The sequence below is a fragment of the Chiloscyllium plagiosum genome, unplaced genomic scaffold, assembly GCF_037043375.1.
Source record: "Chiloscyllium plagiosum isolate Xiang-an unplaced genomic scaffold, Cpla_swu_hap1 HiC_scaffold_10, whole genome shotgun sequence".
NCBI lineage: Eukaryota > Metazoa > Chordata > Chondrichthyes > Orectolobiformes > Hemiscylliidae > Chiloscyllium > Chiloscyllium plagiosum.
Window position 1 is genome coordinate 34,861,724 of NW_028270148.1, and position 21,072 is coordinate 34,882,795.

The 21,072-nt window shown below is 41.3% G+C and overlaps 1 protein-coding gene and 1 long non-coding RNA gene across 2 annotated transcripts in view; one reads left to right on the plus strand and one right to left on the minus strand.

Annotated features, from left to right (window-relative positions):
* LOC122552731 (amino acid transporter heavy chain SLC3A2-like) overlaps positions 1–21,072 on the plus strand; it is a 190,683-nt gene that overhangs the window by 85,236 nt on the left and 84,375 nt on the right. The gene's annotated exons all lie outside the window — the stretch shown is intronic.
* On the minus strand, positions 1,279–7,811 carry LOC122552732 (uncharacterized). The gene is made up of 2 exons (XR_006312462.2): positions 7,683–7,811; positions 1,279–3,632 (listed from the first exon to the last, which is right to left on the minus strand). It is a non-coding gene; the product is annotated as an uncharacterized LOC122552732 (long non-coding RNA).

Sequence of the window (21,072 nt, forward strand, 5' to 3'; positions counted from 1 at the left end):
AAATGGCAAATATTTAATGTAGAATTTTGACAATTACATCTGCTACCTTGAATTATAATTTCTTTACCTTTATCCATCAAAATAAATAGTTGATCCAATATTATATGCAAGCAACCTACAACAATAAATAGGCCAGAGTCTACATGTTCTGGCAGAAAATGTGGTAGGAATCTATGGTGCTCTTCTTTCATGTCAACTTGTGACATATTCCTGATAATCAGTTGTGAGATCGTCTAATGTGCTTGATGATTTCTGGACATCTTGGAGCTTAAGCCCTAGTTCTACATTTGGTAATGCACAGGTGTTGCTGATGTATCTTGTCAAGGGCATCAGTTTGCAATGAGGGAGGATAACAGGTCTGTCTTTGAAAATCCAAGAGGTTGTTGACAGTAGTGAAGTGTTGCCTGTGTTTGAAAAATGTATTCATAATTGAACCACAAGGTTTCTTTTCTTACTTGCCCCTAGACAGTATCAAGGTATAGTAAGACTTTCAGAGTTTTTTGTTCCTCTTGGCTGAAATTAAGTTTTTTGATTATATTGTTAGCCACAGCATTCTTGTTGTTTGAGTGCAAAGATTGAGTTAGTCAGCCTATGCCTTATCTGCTAATGTATGGCTTTCAAGAATCACATTGGACAGGACATCTACTGCAATTTTTCTTGTACATATGCAAATCTGATGAGCCAAAGTATACATAATTGTGTCTATGGAGGCAATTTTGCTAAGCCTTTTTCATCTAATAGTGAGGCCAACAGTTTATGATTGATCTCTAAGAAAATTTCTCACATGCCCATGTAATTGAGAGTGCTTCCTTTTCAGTAATTGCATATCATGTTTCTATATCAGATATGTTTTTCTGTATCCTTTCAGCTCTTTTGAAAGTAACTGCTCCAATATTTACAGCTAAGGCATCTGCAGGAATGTTGGATTATAATAGGTCAAGACATCTGAGAAAGTCACTACATCTTTTTAGTTTGGAAAGACCTCTTCTTGATATGGATTCCAATATCATCCTTGAGACTTTTTTTCTGTCAGCATAACTTAGAAAATAAACCAAGGGGGAGCCATGTGGTCTCTCAAGGGAATAAGGTGAGGCTGGATTACCTCTATTTTAATGCCAGAGTATTAGAGATAAGACAGATGAGTAATGGGCATGGATTGTCACATGGAGCAATGATATTGTTGACATCATAGAGACATGGTTGTGGTGAAGATCTAGACCCCTGGGAGGGGCCTTGGTTCCATGATCGGTCAAAAGAATCACTAAGAGTACGGTCTGCTTCAGCAAGGTTTCACAGTTTAATCGTATCAGCCGGGCGCAGATTTGTCCAGCAACAGAGGTTAAAAGCTTCTGTGTTCTTTGGAGAAATTGTGCAATGAATTTGAACAATAAGCAATTTTTATGTTTTTTTTAAGGGACAGTACAACCTTAATTACAAAGGAAAACCAATGAAATGTAATAAGGTGACATAATGGACTGCAGTTAATCCAATGATATTTCCTAGGAAACAGTATTGTCTTACACACATTATTGTCTTGTACTCGTGGTTCAAGGTTAGTCAGGGTGGTCAGTAAATGTCTTATGATTCATATAATGAAGTCTCCATTGTCTGCTTTATATTTTAATTCAGCTAGCTCAGCAAAGCAGGAATGCAGCTTTAAGCTGGGTGAGAAGCCATTTTAAACAGTGTATTAATTTGCAGCCCAAAGCCATTTTATTATGTTATTTTGTGTTACTTGCATTTAGAAGCCATTTTGTAATTAGTAAAAGCATGCATTAAATGGTTGCTCCTGACGACAACCTAAATCCAGATTTTACATACTCATCTCCCCTCTTTAGTCATTCCATGACCACACCATAGATGTGAGGGCATGGGTTAGATTAGTCCAACTGAATGGAAGCCAAAGATTGCCATACTTCCTCCTCCTCCGAGCAGGAAGTAGGGGTTGGCAATGGCGTCTCCTCATCTTCATCTGAATGGAGAAGAAGCATTTTCTGGGTAGAACCGATGCTGTCAATGGACGCTAATATTTTAGCAATAATACACTTAACAATAGCAATACCAACAAAAAGACCAACTAAAACAATAGCAGCATACAAAGCCATATTGATCAGCCAGTTGTACCATGAGCCAAAGCCCAGTCTCCCCAACCTGCACCTTCAGTCATTTGGCTGACAAAGGTGTGGATGTTATCTATATGCCTGGTAATATTTTTGATGAGGTCAATGACCCCCACAATGCATTTGCCTTGACTATGGCGCAAACTCCACCTTCTTTGGCAAGTATGTAGTCGAGGGCATACCAGTTTGTTGGGAAAAAAGGCATAATTCTGAAAGCATGCCCTTAACTCCTGTTAAGGCAGTAGTCGTCTCATTACCCAAGAAAGTGACACCGCAAATGAGATAATTTTGGTTTTGATGGCTACTACTTCATGCAGATCCTCCTACAGAGAAAATACTAAGAAATGCATACCCTAGGGAGTGAGCCTTAGTGGTGCTCAAAGCCTTCAGATTTTTCCAATTTGCGCAGAACTCGGGTGAGACTGAACATTTTGACAGGGAAATCTCAAACCTATTGCCAGGTAACTGAACAGGGAACTGTGGTCGGAAAAAGTGTTCCTACAGTTACAGCCTATTTCGTTAAGGACAAGGAAATTGGTTGCTTTGCCTTGGTTGAAAGAAAAAGTAACCAGGTTTAGTATAGATAATGGAGGGAGCTTCCCAATAAGAAGCAGGCCTGTCTTGGTGACTTCCTGGAACATATGGATAGTCGATGGAACAGAGACACACTCTTCTCCAAGACGTATGCATGAGATGCGAGGTTTCACAGGGGAGCAGTGGTGACTGGCACATTTAATCAATGCGCAGGGAATAATCTTGGTCACATTAACGTAAGTACACCCCATCCTTTACCATTGTAACAATTTGGATAGGCTACCCTGGATTTATTGGAGGAAGTTCATAAGCAGCTAGCAGGTGGGGATAAGTAATAATCAAAAGAAATGTTATGTCCAGTAAACACTTTAGTAGCATTCGATACTCCTTCATTAGGATTCGGGAGGGGAAAATGGGTCAGAGTCTTTTGCTGAAGTTAGGGTGTAACAGAGCACTTCATCACTGCCAAATATTCAAATGTGACTTTGGAGAAACAAATTGTTAGTGAAAGATATCTTTTCTCTTTTGCAGTATGACCTATTTAGATGGGGGTAAGGCTTAGCAGGGTTGCCCATAGCACAACCGGAATCAAACTGGCACACAACACTGTTACAAGGTAAAGACCATTTAGACTTTTTCTGTAAATGAACTGTTCAATCTTTTCGATGCAGTTGACCACTGCAATAGTCATTCTTGGTAAGGTTCAGTCTCTCGCCACACAAGGATATTTTTTTCGGTATAGTAGGTACACAGTCTCTGGTTGCTCAGGATCGCACAGGTAAACTGTCCCTTCTTGTGCACCAATGCTGGCAATGGCAAGTCCACACAGTAGGGCAAGTTCGATCTTCGTCTTCGACTTCGTCTTCCCCCCCTTGCAAGAACCCAGACAGAAGGCTCGGTGACCTTAGCAGCAGTTGGGGTGGTGAGGAAGACCTGGAAGGGCCCTTCCCAACGAGGTTGGCAGCTGCGGAGTGTCCACTGTAATAAAGTATAAACCATTTCCCCCTTGCCCAAATGTACACAAAATACACATAATCAATTTAAAATAGGCAGTAGCAAAGAAGGAACACAAACTTGTCCAGTAGGGGTCATCCACATTTTGGTTTGAGTATCGATGGAGTATTTGAGGCCATAGTTTGTGCTCTTCCACAGGGGCATCCCCAGTGATTTCTGTACCTTATCCAGATCTGGCATATCCGTCCTTATACTGTGTCTAACTGAGTTTGCTGGGGACCAGAAATTTGGTGTGTGAGGCTGCCTGCTTGGCAGCTGCATCTACTTGCCCACTACTTTAGAAACAGTATCAGTTTCCTTGGCGTGAGCCAAATATCTTGATAATTGCCAGATTGATTGGACAAAACAGCATTATTATACCACTGCTCCTTGGGGGTTAAAAATCTTCAATGTTCCCATAGGGTCCGAAATCATGGATCATACTAAAAGCAGAATGAAGAGTCCGTGTATATTAGTAGATTTTCCTTTTGTTAGGATGAAACCATGTTGATTCCCCATGTCAGTTCCAAGGTAACATTAAAGACACAACACTCCCCAGAGGGATTCCACTTCATGGGGCATTGGCATCAGTTTTGGAACAGGGGGGATCTGTACCGTTGGGACGGTCTCCACCTGAACCGATCAGGTACCAATGTTCTAGCGAAGAGGATAAATAGGGTGGTCAGTAGGACTTTAAACTTCTGAGTTGGGGGGAAGGGAAAGTGAAAGCGACAGGGAGTATGGAGGTAAATGGCAAGATAAGCAGCAGGATAGCATGTTTCCAGGCAGATTTAAAATTGAGGCAGACTGAGAATACAGTAAAAAGCAAGGATAACTTAGGACATATGACTTCCAACATCTCTAATGATAAGGAAGTTAGCATTAAGGCACTTTACCTGAATGCTCGTAGCATTCATAACAAGCTGATGAACTAATGGCACAGATAATAGTGAATGATTATGATGTAGTAGGCATCACAGAGACTTGGTTACAGGGGGGTCAGGACTGGCAGTTAAACCTCCATGGTTTTTCAACTTATCGAAAAGACAGAGAGGTGGGCAGAGGGGGTGGGGTTGCCTTGTTAGTTAAGAACAAAATTAAATCTATGGTATTGAATGACATAGCGTCGGATGATGTGGAGTCTGTGTGGGTGGAATTGAGGAACCACAAAGGCAAAAAAAAATAATTGGAGTTGTGTATAGACCTCCTAACAGTGGTCAGGACCAGGGACGCAACATGTACCAGGAAATAGAGAAGGCATGTCAGAAAGGCAAGGTTACATTGATCATGGGAGACTTCAATATGCAGGTGGACTGGGTAAATAATGTTGCTAGTGGATCTAAAGAAAGGGAATTCATGGAATGCTTACAGGATGGCTTTTTGGAACAGCTTGTCATGGAGCCCACAAGAGAGCAGGCTATTCTGGACCTAGTGCTTTGCAATGAACCAGACTCTATAAAAGATCTTAAAGTAAGGGAACCCTTAGGAAGTAGCGACCATAATATGGTAGAGTTCAGTCTGGAGTTTGAAAGGGAGAAGGCAAAATCTGATGTAATGGTGTTACAGTTGAATAAAGGTAATTATGAGGGCATGAGAGAGGAACTGACTAAAATAGACTGGAAGCAGAGGCTAACCGGGAAGACAGTAGAGCAAAAATGGCAGGAGTTTGTAGGTATAATTGAGGACATTGTACAGAGGTTCATTCCCAAGAAAAGAAAGATTAACCGGGGAGGGATTAGACAACCTTGGCTGACAAAGGAAGTCAGGAAAAGTATTAAAGAAAAAGAGAGATCCTATAAAGTGGCTAAGAACAGTGGGAAATCAGAAGATTGGGAAGGATACAAAAGCAAACAGAGGATAACAAAGAGTGTAATTAGAAATGAGAGGATCAAATATGAAGGTAGGCTAGCCAGTAATATTAGAAATAATAGTAAAAGTTTCTTTCAGTACATAAGAAACAAACGACAGGCAAAAGTAGACATTGGGCCACTTCAAACTGATGCAGGAAGCCTAGTGATGGGAGATAAGGAAATAGCAGGAGAACTTAACAAGTACTTTGCGTCAGTTTTCACAGTGGAAGACATGAGTAATATCCCAAAAATTAAAGGGTGTCACGGGGCTGAGTTGAGTATGGTTGCCATTACGAAAGAGATAGTGCTAGAAAAGTTAAAAAGTCTTAAAATTGATAAATCTCCTGGCCCCGATGGGATACACCCTAGAGTTCTGAGAGAGGTGGCTGAGGAAATAGCAGAGGCATTGGTTGAGATCTTTCAAGAGTCACTGGAGTCAGGAAAGGTCCAGGATGATTGGAAGATGGCTGTTGTAACCCCCTTGTTCAAGAAAGGATCAAGACAAAAGATGGAAAATTATAGGCCAATCAGCTTAACCTCGGTTGTTGGTAAAATTCTAGAATCCATCATTAAGGATGAGGTTTCTAAATTCTTGGAAGAGCAGAGTCTGATTAGAACAAGTCAACATGGATTTAGTAAAGGGAGGTCATGCCTGACAAACCTGTTGGAATTTTTTGAAGAGGTAACAAGTAGGTTAGACCAGGGAAACCCACTGGATGTGGTCTATCTAGACTTTCAAAAGGCCTTTGATAAGGTGCCACACGGGAGGCTGCTGAGCAAGGTGAGGGCCCATGGTGTTCGAGGTGAGCTGCTGGGATGGATTGAGGATTGGCTGTCTAACAGAAGGCAGAGAGTTGGGATAAAAGGTTCTTTTTCAGAATGGCAGCCGGTGACGAGCGGTGTCCCGCAGGGTTCGGTGCTGGGGCCACAGCTGTTCGCATTATATATTAATGATTTGGATGAGGGAACCGGGGGCATTCTAGCGAAGTTTGCCGATGATACGAAGTTAGGTGGACAGGCAGGTAGTACTGAGGAAGTGGGGAGGCTACAGAAGGATCTAGACAGATTGGGAGAGTGGTCCAGGAAATGGCTGATGGAATTTAACGTGAGCAAGTGCGAGGTCTTGCACTTTGGCAAAAAGAATAAAAGCATGGACTACTTTCTAAATGGTGAGAAAATTAATAAAGTCAAAGCACAAAGGGATCTGGGAGTGCTAGTCGAGGATTCTCTAAAGGTAAACATGCAGGTTGAGTCCGTGATTAAGAAAGCGAATGCAATGTTGTCATTTATCTCAAGAGGGTTGGAATATAAAAGCAGAGATGTACTACTAAGACTTTATAAAGCTCTGGTTAGGCCCCATTTGGAGTACTGTGTCCAGTTTTGGTTCCCATACCTCAGGAAGGACATACTGGCACTGGAACGTGTCCAGCGGAGATTCACACGGATGATCCCTGGAATGACAGGTCTAACATATGAGGAACGGCTGAGGATACTGGGATTGTATTCGTTGGAGTTTAGAAGATTAAGGGGAGACTTAATAGAGACGTACAAAATAATACATGGCTTGGAAAAGGTGGATGCTAGGAAATTGTTTCCGTTAGACGAGGAGACTAGGACCTGTGGACACAGCCTTAGAATTAGAGGGGGTCATTTCAGAACAGAAATGCGGAGACATTTCTTCAGCCAGAGAGTGGTGGGCCTGTGGAATTCATTGCCACGGAGTGCAGTGGTAGCCGGGACGCTAAATGTCTTCAAGGCCGAGATTGATAGATTCTTGTTGTCTAGAGGAATTAAGGGCTATGGGGAGAACGCTGGTAAGTGGAGCTGAAATGCGCATCAGCCATGATTGAATGGCGGAGTGGACTCGATGGGCTGAATGGCCTTACTTCCACTCCTATGTCTTATGGTCTTATGGTCTTATAGCCACATTTGAAAAGTTAAAACAAGGGCCAGCCATTTGTCCCTGGGGAATTTGTTGTCTTGTTTCCAGTCTCAAAGGTGAAATGCTATGGCCTGCCTGTCCCCATTTTCAGGGTCCCCTCGGGAAAAGGTTGCCCAGCAGTGGTCGTCAGGTGGGCACTTGAGGTAGGTCCTGCCCTCAGGGTTGATTGGAACCAGGATACCCACCATCAGAGCTGGCATATGGCATTTGGGATCGCGGGGCACTGGATATAATTGGTTTTACCTGTAACTTGCATTGTGGTTCAGTCCGCTTCTGGCCATCCCAATCGAAAACCACTGCTCACCTCATTTGCGACTGGAAATTCCTGGACTGGTTCGTACTGTTGGTCTGGATCATGTCAGTGACTCCAGGCAGAAAACATTGCAAAAGCATAGGGTAAAACAAAGGTAATTGAATTTCTTGATTACTGTTCAATTATACATCACTTCCATCAGACAGGTAGGCACATATTTCAGTCTTGTAAAACAAGCCATTCATATTCAGGCTACTCCCAGAATTTCGCTGCATTTGCATTCGTATCACTCTTGGACATATTGAGCAAATTGGGCTGGTTTGGTCTTGCGGTCAGGGTCATGCTTCATTAATGTAACTCTAGTTCCTAGGATGGGACCCGGTTTAGGATGGCGCCGGCCACTCATTCCCATGATATTGGCTATGAAGACTGGGTACTTCATTTTCAAAAGGAAAGGTTTGTAATAAGTGGGTGGTTTAAATTAAGGTTAGGGGCTCAGTGGGTATACAGGAACAAAATTCCGATCCTCAAAAAAAGTTGGTATGCCAGACATAGGCTCGGGATTCCTAGTAGAATCTAAATTCTCTATTTTACAGTATTGTTGCTTTAATCCTGTTTGTATATTCCTTAATCTTAGTGGCCTTAGTTAAAAATCACACAACACCAGGCTATAGTCCAACAGGTTTAATTGGAAGCACACTACCTTTCGGAGCGACGCTCCTTCATCAGGTGATAGTGGTGACTATCACCTGATGAAGGAGCGTTGCTCCGAAAGCTAGTGTGCTTCCAATTAAACCTGTTGGACTATAACCTGGTGTTGTGTGATTTTTAACTTTGTACACCCCAGTCCAACACGGCATCTCCCAATTAGTGGCCTTACACATTCTCTTATGTCCCTTTTTATTTTTTTCATATACCCATTCACAGTCACCTGCCAGCTTTTGGGAGTTTCATCTGCTATACGTGCCTCGAATCCCCAATCACATGCATAATTTCTTCAACTGGCCAGTAAGATAGCTTTCCATTCTTTAGTTAACAATGTGTTTAGCAGCCATGCTTCAAATTAATCATGAGGCAATGAGACAGGTCACTGACAACGTGTAAATGAATAAAGCCAAACTATTCTGCCAATTAGTTTTGATTTCGTGATTCGGGCTAATATAATTGACTATTAAAAATAATAAATGGAATAATCATTACCTGTAATTCAGAGGTGGAAACTGAACAAGTGACTAAGACATTTTAAAAGTCATCAATTTAAATTAGAAATTCATTTATTCAGTAATCAACAATATTTAAAATATAAAATGTATACAGTTTCCAACTTTGGAATCCACTGTAATTACCCAGTTCTAGACCACTTAATTTAAATCTTGGATTTAAATTAAGTGGTCCTGACCAGTCATTGCTCATTTACAATACTGTAGATTCTGAAATAGCTGCAGTTCTTTAAAAGGTCTTGAGGGCTTTTGCCTGAAACGTCGATTTTTACTGCTCCTCGGATGCTGCCTGAACTGCTGTGCTCTTCCAGCACCACTAATCCAGAGTCCTTTAAAAAGTCTTATCTAATCAGATGATAACAAACTTCTAATGCACAAATCCAAAGGCACAGATATTAACCATAGGATATTAATTTTGTTATATGATTTATCACAACCTAATTTTGAATTGAAACATCAATCGTCATTGAGGGAGGGGACTAATAAAGCTATGATTGGCACATCATAATCACCAATGAAACAGAGCAGTCTTAAAATTAAGTGGAAACAAAACGAGTCTGAAACAAAAAAAGGTTATAATATTGTCTTCCTCCATATTAAACTGATTTGAAATTGAATAAGGTTGGCTTTCATATCAGGATAAAAGAGATTAGTTAGAAACTGACAGTCAGGCAGTCATGGCCTGTAAGAAGAACAAGAGTTAATATTTCATTTCATAATCACTGAAGGATCCTTAACCTTAAAGACAGTCATGTTAAATTTCCAAAATGCAAATTAGATTCAAAACAGTCCTGAATCTTGAGCTCCAGGGAACAAGATACAAACATTCGGTCACCAACAAACAAATGTGCATTCAAACCAAATCACAAAGAATTAAACTTTCTACAAGATCTAGGGCGCTCTCTCTCTGTCTCTCTCTCTGTCTCTCTCTCTCTGTCTCTGTGTGTGTGTGTGTGTCTCTCTGTCTCTCTCTGTCTCTCTCTCTCTGTCTCTCTCTCTCTGTCTCTGTGTGTGTGTCTCTCTCTCTGTCTCTGTGTGTGTCTCTCTGTCTCTCTCTCTGTCTCTGTGTGTGTCTCTCTGTCTCTCTCTCTCTGTCTCTGTGTGTGTCTCTCTCTCTCTGTGTGTGTGTCTCTCTGTCTCTCTCTCTGTCTCTGTGTGTGTGTCTCTCTGTCTCTGTGTGTGTCTCTCTCTCTGTCTCTGTGTGTGTGTGTCTCTCTGTCTCTGTGTGTGTGTGTCTCTCTCTCTCTCTCTCTGTCTCTCTCTGTCTCTCTCTCTCTGTCTCTCTCTCTCTCTCTCTCTCTCTCTCTGTCTATGTCTCACGCACATACACACGTACACAAACATTTTCCATCCTTCTTCATATCTCAGTTTTTAGCTTTTGTTTATTCCTTTCTTGTAAGGATAATGAGGCTCTCACATTCCAGAACAGTCATTGTTAGTTAGTTTAGTCTCATAAGTGCTTAATCAAGCGTGCAAAATCCAAATACCTCTCAGCCATTCCATTTGTGATTTTAACAATATTTTCAAGGCTAGTTTATCGTGCCTCTGCATTCGCCAACAACCCAGGGGAAATACAACGGAGTCTTTAATAGTTGCCCAATGTGTCCTGTATGCCAAATTCATTAAAGTCTGGACATCTTGAAGCAAGCAACTATAATTACAGCAGATTTGTACTAGCCAATTAAAACTAATGTTGGGCACTCAAATGGATCGGGGGCATCTTAAAGTATGAGACGGACCTCAGCATGGGTCCGGGGCTTATCAAATGGGGTTTTACCTGTCATAACCCTGGGACAAGCAAATTTACCATTATTAATTTCGTAAATCTTAAGATGCTTTCAGCAGAACTTTCTGACCAGACACTAGGACCCTGTTGAGTACTCACTACTATCTTGTGGCTGAGTAGCAAGAATTGTATCAGCATTTCTAACAGCATTTTTGTCCCCGGCCAACTTTCCTTTTTCTAACACAACAAAAGCAGCAACCACCCTCCATATTTCATAACCAAAGACCAAACACCAAAATGAACAGAACAACAAAACAAAGCAGCAAAGCAAGACAAGACAAGCTGAACAGATATGACAGGTACAACGAACAACAAAACTAATGAGTAACCAACCATCGAATGTTTGACTGCCAGTCACCTGTGACATTTTGTTTTGTTTCTGTTGTTGTTTAACGAGTATATTCATTTTTGAGGACCTCAGTAGATTTCATGGTACCATTATTAGTAAATTCAATTCTCAATTTAGTGACCGTCTCCTGCCATGAGCTCAAAACTGATTCTTTGTGGCTTTTGTCACTGAATTGCTGCCATAGTCTAATTAATTGCCAAATCAATTGCTGGGCTGATTTAACCAATTGAGTACTTTTAAGGCCAGATAGTGGCCACTGTTTATCACCTAATGTCTTTTTTTAAGGCACTAAAAGCTTCCACAGACTGTCAGATTTCACCAGAAATTTCTCACACATATAGTATTACTCATCTTAAACAAATTTCCTTTTATAGTCCCGACTCAAAACTTTTACTATTTAACAGCCCGTCAACACACAATCTACCAACTTCCACAGATCCTTTTCAACTTTCTTTAACCCTCGATAATCCTGTTATAATGTATTGCAATATTTCCTTATATCTCCGAACAATTTAAGTGCCAATTAAAATAATGCCAATGCGACCGAATCACCCTATTCGGATCCGTCTTTCAACTCTGTCCTCAGATCCCCGATCTAAGGTGGAGTCTTCGACCCCCACAAAAGCCTTCGACTTTTTTTCTGTTCACTTTTTAGTGGAATCCTCGACTCCCAAAAAGGTCCTCGACCTTCTTTTCTCTCACTTCTTTCCCCTTTTTATTTATAGGGTCCCCCTGATTCTATCCTTGCCAAGACCGATCCTTTTCAGGCTGGACTAGGACAATAGAAAGCGAGGGGTCAGGTCAACCACTACTTGAATGAGAGGAAAACCAAATGGATATGAAAAAGTCACGTCTGGCTGGCCGATTCCTCAACACTCAATAGTGGAGGGCTCAAGGCTCTTAGACCGCTGTCCACAATCTGTCTGGACTGAATCTGAGTCACTGCACCATATGAAGATCGATACCCTGGGTGGGCCCTCTTGGTTCCACAATCGGTCAAAAGAATCATTAGGAGTACAGTCTGCTTCAGCAAGGTTTCACAGTTTAATCGTATTGGCCGGGCACAGATTTGTCCAGCAACACAGAGGTTAAACACTTCTGTGTTTCTTGGAGAAATTGCGCAATTGAATTTGAACAATAAGCAATTTTTCTATTTTTTTAAGAGACAGTACAACCTTAATTACAAAGGAAAACCAATGAAATGTAATAAGGTTACATAATGGACAGCAGGTTAATCCAATGATATTTCCTGGGAAACAGTATTGTCTTAGGCACATTATCGTCTCATACTCGTGGTTCAAGGTTAGTCAGGATAGTCAGTTAATGTCTTATGATTCATATTATGAAGCCTCCATTGTCTGCTTTATCTTTTAAGTCAGCTAGCTCAACAAAGCAAGAATGCAGCTTTTAGCTGGGTGAGAAGCCATTTTAAACATAGTGTTAATTTGCAGCCTGAAGCCATTTTATTATGTTACTTTGTGTTACTTGCATTTAGAAGTCACTTTGTAGTTAGTAAAAGCATGCATTAAATGGCTGCTCTTGACAACAGCCTAAATCCAGATTTTAAATCCTCAATGGGAAGAACAACTGACAACTTAACAGTCTAGGGTGTAGGATGCTCTGGCAGGACAGGGGAGGGTGAAAAAGTAAAAGTGGTGTCACATTCTTAGATAGGGAGGCAGTTACTGCAGTAAAGCGAAATTATATAGTTGTGGTAGACTATTTTATGAAATAATCTTAGGAACCTCAGGATACAGGTCAACTATTGTTAGTTGAATCAAGGCTGGGAAAGTCTACCCCGAAAAGATTCCAAGGTAGTCCTCTAACTCAACGAAGACTTATCTGCATGATTGTAACAAGATCAGCCAGGTGGACCTTATAGAATATAAAATCCCTGATTGGGGCTGTTGATCTGACCTCTGTGGAATTATTTCAGTAGCAAGAAGGGTAAAGCACATTCCTGAAAAAACCTGCTCACAACAATCGTCTTTTGAGTTGGGCCATTTCTAGCATCATGCTGTTATTTGGGAAGCTTGACTCATTCGACCCTGCCATCAAAGACTGGGTTCAGTATGTGGAAAGAATGCATTATTTTTTTCTGGGCAAATGACATTGGGCAGATGAAAAGCAATGAATAATTCTCCTGACAGCTTGTGGACCCGCAGTTTTATCGGTTATTAGGAACCTTACTTTCCCTGAAATATTGGATACTAAAACCTTTCGAGTTGATGGATTTAGTTAAGGAATATTACGACCCCAAGACTTCTCTAATTCTGAGATGCTATCATTTTTACTCAACAATTTGAGAATCAGTGGAATCTGTATCTGGATTTTTGACCAGGTTAAAACAACTAGCAGATGCATTTTTTTTGGTTTAACTCTTAATAGTAGGCTGAGAGACCAGTTGGTATATGGGATTAATGATGTAACCATGCAAACCACTGACTAGCTGGAGTCTAAGTGGACTTCAAACAGGTACTACAATTGGCTTTATCATTGGAAAACATGGCAAGTGGAGCATATAAATTGCAGGGTAATCCATCAGAAGTGGTCATCCTCACTAGTCTGACTGAGTTTCAGGAACACCATTTGAGTGAAGGCAATTGCATAGCCACACTCAGGACATAACCTGAACAGAGGGACTCTACGTAAGCCCACAGCAAACCTCCAAACAAAGCCAAACCTCTGCCAAATGGTTAATGTTTTCTTCACGATCCAGGCCTCAAGACAGCAAAGGAGTCCTACTAAACCTGAATTGAGTAAGAGAACTCATGGGCTGGTACTCAGGAGACTGCACGTTCCGGAAAGTCCACCTACATCTGGTTTTGAACAGTTAAGTTGCTTAGCAACATCCAAATTAAAATAAATATCTGGTTCTAATGGAGATTGAAACGGCCATGCTGGTTTCAATGATCGCAGTACCATTAGTGGGCGGCACGGTGGCACAGTGGTTAGCACTGCTGCCTCACAGCGCCAGAGACCCGGGTTCAATTCCCGCCTCAGGCGACTGACTGTGTGGAGTTTGCACGTTCTCCCCGTGTCTGCGTGGGTTTTCTCCGGGTGCTCCGGTTTCCTCCCACAGTCCAAAGATGTGCAAGTCAGGTGAATTGGCCATGCTAAATTGCCTGTAGTGTTAGGTAAGGGGTACATGTAGGGGCATGGGTGAGTTGCGCTTCGGCGGGGCGGTGTGGACTTGTTGGGCCGAAGGGCCTGTTTCCACACTGGAAGTAATCTAATCATTCTTCTATAAAACTCACTATGGTCTCCAATCTTAATTTTGTGTAAGACCTCAGCTACACTGAGAATCTGTACCGGGGAACCTTTCCAGATTAAGGGTACAACTTCAGTTCCAGTCTCTTATGAGAAGCAGCTGGTTCAGTTACCAGTGATTGTAGTAAAAGTCGCAGGCCCAACCTTGATGGGACAAAATTGGTTGAGAGAGATTTACCAAGATTAACTCAATGTTTTTGGATTAGAAAATTGCTGCCTCATTGAAGTCCTAATTAAATACCTGGAAGTCTTTCAGGGTGTTTCAGGGACTATCAAAGGAACCAGGAAAATGGTTGAACGGTAGGGTTCGGGGCCTAGCTTTGCTGCTCCCCTCCCTTGTAAAACTGCTGTCTTTCGTGTACAGCTGTCAATGTTTTTTGTAAATTGTTTTGTAACTTGTTTAATAAAATTAAAAAAAAAAAAAATCAAAGGAACCAGGGCCACCTTGCATGTTGACCAGGAAGCAATTTTGGTATTCTGCCAGGCCCATTCAGTGCCATTGCCTTATGGGAAAAAGTAAAAGCAGAAATCAGAAGGTTGGAAAGCAAAGGAATCATCAAACCATCAGCTTGAGGAATGGGCAGCATTGATCATAGCATGGTTTGGTTTGCTTTTGTGGAGATTTTAAACAATCAATAAATAGCTTTTCACAGCTGGATAAATACCTAATTACTCAAAAAGCAGATTTATATGCAAAGTTAGTAGGGGCTGCTGTCCTTCACGAAACTGGGCATGAGCTATGTTTATTTGCAATTGTGATTAGATGAGAATTCCCAGAAGTATACCACAACTAATACCTCTAAGGGTTTGTATCAATGTACAAGGTTGCCATTTGGGGTATCGTCAGCCTGTGCAATTTTTCAGCAGACGATGGAGAACATTTTGCAATTTAACTAAATGACATACTAATAACAGAAGACCAACAAGGAGCTCTTACAGAACGTGGACATAGTCCTTAGGTGTATGCCCACATGGAAGAACCATCTAAGAAGGAAACAAAAAAGTGTGTTCCAGGCACCTGAAGTGAATTATTTGGTCTACAGAGTTGTTAAGAGTGGGTTTCACCCATTGGAAGATAAAGTGAGGGCGATCAAAGGTGCCCCAGCTCCCATGTCTGTACTGGAGCTTAGGTTTTTCCTTGGGCTGGTGAATTATTATGGAAATTTCTTACATAACCTGAGCTCCACCCTGGCACCTTCTAATCAACTCCTAAAAAAGGGTTAACCTTGGAAATGGTCATGTAGTCAAGCCATAGCTTTCAAGAAAGTGAAGAAATGGCTATTACTATCTAAGGTGTTAGCACACTATGATCCCACTTTGATGTCTGATGCCTCCCCATACTGCATCCAGGTAGTATTAGCTCAGAGGTGGCCCAATGGAGAGGAATGCCCAATAGCATATGCATCCAGGATTTTGGCTAATGCAGCACTTAAATATGCCCAGATAGAGAAGCAAGGTTTGGTGATTATATTTGGATTCAGGAACTTCCATCAATACCTTTTTATGGATATAAATTTATGACAACAGGCAACAACCCCTACTAGATCTACTCCAAGCAGACAAGGCAGTGCCACCCATAGCTTCAGGCTGTAATACTAAGTGTGTATATTAAAGCTGAACCACATCCGGGAGACCAAATAGCAAATGCAGATGCATTGAGCCACCACTTTACTTACGGTACCAGCACTGGAAGAATCTGTAATGGTTCTAAATGTTCTGGACAAGCTTCCAATAACTGCTGACAAAATCAAACTTTGGACACAGATCTGGTTCTGGCAAAACTGAAACAGCTTGTAGTGATGGGGAAAACCAAAGGGCCATCACAACCAGGATTGAAATGTTTCTGGACCAGAAGAGACCAGATCACGGTAGAGGATGGCATATTATTATGGGACAGACGAGCAAGGAGCTGGAAGAACACAGCAAGGCAGGCAGCATTCAGAGGTGGAAAAGTTAACATTTTGGTGTAACCTTTCTTCAGGATTAAAGGTGGGTAGGGTAGACTTGCTATGGCTGCCACGCAGGACACTTTCAACTGCACTATTACTGCTCATTCAACATTCTCTGGGATGCTGTGAAGAAGCGGAAAATTACAAAATGGGAATGTAGATTCTCTGGCTCTAACAAAGCCACAGCAGGCTTGGGTACCATCACTTAGCTTTGTGCCAGATTTGACCGATCTGTCATCTGTCAATAATTTGGTTCCCTTGTTCAAAAAGGGGAGTAGGGATAACCCTAGTAACTATAGGCCGGTGAGTCTCACTTCTGTTGTGGGCAAAATCTTAGAGAGAATTGTAAGGGATAGGATTTATGCACATCTGGATAGGAATAATGTGATCAAGGATAGTCAGCATGGTTTTGTGAAGGGCAGGTCGTGCCTCACAAACCTTATTGAATTCTTTGAAAAGGTGACGAAGGAGGTTGATGAGGGGAAAGCGGTAGATGTGGTATATATGGATTTTAGTAAGGCGTTTGATAAGGTTCCCCATGGTAGGCTACTGCAGAAAATACGGAGATATGGCATTGAGGGTGAGTTGGAGGTTTGGATTAGGAATTGGCTGGATGGAAGAAGACAGAGGGTAGTAGTTGATGGCAAAGTTTCTTCATGGAGTGCCGTCACTAGCGGTGTTCCGCAAGGATCTGTTTTGGGACCATTGCTGTTTGTCATTTTTATAAATGACCTGGAAGAGGGGTTAGAAGGTTGGGTGAGCAAGTTTGCGGATGATACGAAAGTCGGAGGAGTTGTTGACAGTGAGGAAGGATGTGGCAGGTTACAGCAGGATATAGAGAAGCTGCAGAGCTGGGCAGAAAGGTGGCAAATGGAATTCAATGTAGCTAAATGTGAGGTGATTCACTTTGGGAAGAATAACAAAAAGATGGGGTACTGGGCTAATGGTCGGATACTTGGTAGTGTGGATGAGCAGAGGGATCTTGGTGTCCATGTACACAGATCTCTGAAAGTTGCCACCCAGGTAAATAGTGCGGTGAGGAAGGCATATGGCGTACTGGCTTTTATTGGTAGAGGAATTGAGTTCCGGAGTCCTGAGGTCATGATGCAGTTGTATAAAACTCTGGTGCGGCCGCATCTGGAATATTGTGTGCAGTTTTGGTCGCCATACTATAGGAAGGATGTGGAGGCACTGGAACGGGTGCAGAGGAGGTTTACCAGGATGTTGCCTGGTATGGAAGGAAGATCGTATGAGGATAGACTGAGACACTTGGGGCTGTTTTCATTAGAGAAAAGAAGGTTTAGGGGTGACTTGATTGAGGTGTACAAGATGATTAGGGGGTTAGATAGGGTTGACAGTGTGAACCTTTTCCCGCGTATGGAGTCGGGTATTACAAGGGGGCATAGCTTTAAATTAAGGGGGGGTAGATATAGGACTGAAGTTAGGGGTAGGTTCTTCACTTAGCGAGTCGTAAGTTCATGGAATGCCCTGCCAGCAGCAGTGGTGGACTCTCCCTCTTTATGGGCATTTAAGCGGGCATTGGATAGGTATATGGAGGATAGTGGGTTAGTATAGGTTAGGTGGGCTTGGATCGGCGCAACATCGAGGGCCAAAGGGCCTGTACTGCGCTGTATTCTTCTATGTTCTATGTTCTATGTTCTATTTGTTTCTGGTGTAAATGTAACCTTCAATGTATTATCTTTTAACCTAGTGTGGAGATGTTGATGAAGGTGAACACTGTTTCAAGTGGGTGGAGTGATCACATTTTAGTTATGGGTTCAACCAGGCAAATTTTATGGCGGTGAATGAACTATGGTTAATTAGTGAGGGAGGGCAAAGATTTTTTTTTTCCCCAACCTTGCCCTGTACGTCCCAAAATCCCAAACTCTGCCCTGTACCTCACAAAATCTTAAACCTTTTGTCCTTTGACTTTAGACTGGATAATGTTTATCTGGAAATAAGGTGTGATTCTTCCACTGTGCTTTAATGCACAGCCATCACAGAAGACATTCTCCCATACTCTCCCTCTCCTGTCTTCTCCCCAATTGTTCCTCGCCCTCTTTTCCATACTGCACCATGCCTTCTCTCAGGCATTAATAACCCCTCGGTCAGATTCTGGTTCTATTAGTACACTTATAATTTCAACTATTGGAAATAACTTGAAAGCATTTGCATTTTACAACAATTATTTTTAAAATGTGCTGAAACTATCTGGCCCCTTATGTTATGGGAACATTTGTGCTATAATATATGCATGATTCCTTGGCATAAAACATTTCTAGCAATATACTTTATTTACAAAACTTGTAAGTAATTCAAAACACAAGAAGGGAAAAAAGTTTCAAGAGTCTCCAAACTACATGTTTTATTCTGAGGAGCCTTCTGTTACTCATTTTTAGATTTTATGCCTTCAATCATTTTCCTCCGGATATTGATCTAAGTTCATTCATCTATCTTAGAGTGAATTCTGGTGCTTGTCATGTTGTTTATGAGGAATTTTTGTGATAATTACTTATTGAGAGGCTAAATATATGCTTACTAGATGTCTAGTAACTCATTAGTCTATCCTCCTTGGGGAGGACAGCTGAACAGAATAAATTTTCAAAAAAAAAAATTAGAGATCAAGAGGTTCTAAATTAACATTTGTTTGACATTGGAAAACATACATATGAAACAGGATAGTTCACAGTCCTCCAGTCCATTGCTGATTCAGGGTTGGTAGGCCTGCTGCTGCATGCAAGGATTCCTCCCTATTAACTCTAGATAATCTTATAAAGCTGATTCTCTAACTTGGGAGGGTCTAGGCTAAAGGAGAAAGATTAAAAGAAAAGATCCTTGTCTCAAGTATTGGTTCAGAAAAGATTTACAAAGATGTTGCCAGGGTTGGAGGATTTGAGCTGTAGGGAGAGGCTGAATAGGCTGGGGCTGTTTTCCCTGGACCGTCAAAGGCTGAGGGGTGACCTCATACAGGTTTATAAAATCATGAGGGACATGGATAGCATAAATAGACAAAGTCTTTCTTTTCCCTGAGGTGGGGGAGTCCAGAACTGGAGAGCATAGGTTTAGGGTGAGAGGAGAAATATATAAAAGGGACCTAAGGGACAACGTTTTCATGCAGAGGGTGGTGCATGTATGGAATGAGCTGCCAGAGGAAGTGATGGCTGGTACAATTGCAACATTTAAAAGGCATCTGGATGGGTATATGAATAGGAAGGGTTTAGAGGAAAATGGGCCAACTGCTGGCTAATGGGACAAGAATAGGTTAGGATATCTGGTCAGCATGGGTGAGTTGGACCGAAGGCTCTGTTTTTCTGTGCTATACATCTCTATGACTCTAAGAAAGAATTTGGTATTCAAGCCATAAATATTCTGCAAGGATTATGAAAGATCACCTTTTTTATAATTAAAGTCAAAATTTCATTTGTGTAAAAGATAAATTTGCATTTAGCGATTGAAAAATATACTTTGAGTAATTTACCATTTAGTATTATTAACATTTGTTTGGCTTTAGCTTCTCGATCTTCTAAAATCGTGGAAAGATATATCCAGACAATATAGTACAAGTGCAAAAAAAAGGTAGGGATGTAGAATTACATGTTTTACTGATTAAGATACAGCTTTCTTCAACTTGTCCTGCTTTGCATTTCTTTGTTTTTCAATCCTAACTTTCCCACAAATGGAGATGTGACAATGCTGCTCCTTTAACCAGGTTATATTGTCCTTGGTTTTTTCAAACGTGTTGTTTGAGGCAGAGTTGCCAAGATGTCTGATTTTGATGGGTTTAATGGGCCTACTTGATTATAGCCAATAGATACTGCCTTGGGCAAAAGGCTTTCAAGTTTGAAAAAGAACCTGTACAATGAAAGTTCTCCAGCTCCGCTTTTTTCTCTGGTTTGTTTGGTTTGATTTTAGCATCAGAGCAAACAGTCAGTTTTTTGAGGCTGTTGGGCCAAAGAAACAACTACATAGAAGAAGGGGTTCCATGCTAAATCTCTCTGCCATCTTTCTCTGTCATATAAGACCCTGTGTTTGATTTTTACCTTTTTTGCCAAAGAGTGTTAATGGGGATTGTTGCAAGAATTTGGAACAACATCATTAAGTTGGGATCATCTGTTGGGTTTTCAGATAGATTAAATTATTCTATATTCTGTTCTCTTGTGTTTGTGTTTCATTCGTTAATCTTGCAAATAAATGCTGTTTTGTTTAAAACAAAGTGGTTGGGCCAGCTGCATCCCTCCTGGAATATCCACCTCACACCTGCTTAAAATAACACAAAGTTAGGGCCTGGGCTACTTTCCTGAAATGTTTTGACGGGGTCTGGCCTGGTCCATAAAGGGGATTTGTGAGATTTGTTCTATAGTTCTGATTTGGGATTAGAGTAGTTGGACTTTAAGGCGGCGAGTGTTAGGTTTTAGTGTCTTTTGATCTAGGTGTTGATTTCGGTTGGTTTGAACAGTGCTTGGGATAATACTGGCTCTTTCAGTCACCAAACATTTTCTGGGGGTGGAAGAAGTGATTTTAGAGGCTTAGAAGGTCAAGCTACTGGAATTAGCAGAAGTTCTAGAATTGGAGCTTTATCCTTCCATAAGGAAAGGAGAAATAATTACAGTAATAGCTCATCATTTAAATTTGTTGGAAATGCCATTAGAACTTTTAGAGATGGTTAAAATTCAATTGAAAATGAAACAACTTGAGTTAGAGACAAAAGGGCAAAAAAAACCTGTTTGAGTTACAATTAAAAACGGAAGAAAGAGAAAAACAAACAAATTGCTCTAGCAGAATGAAAAGAAAAAGAGAGAGGAAAGG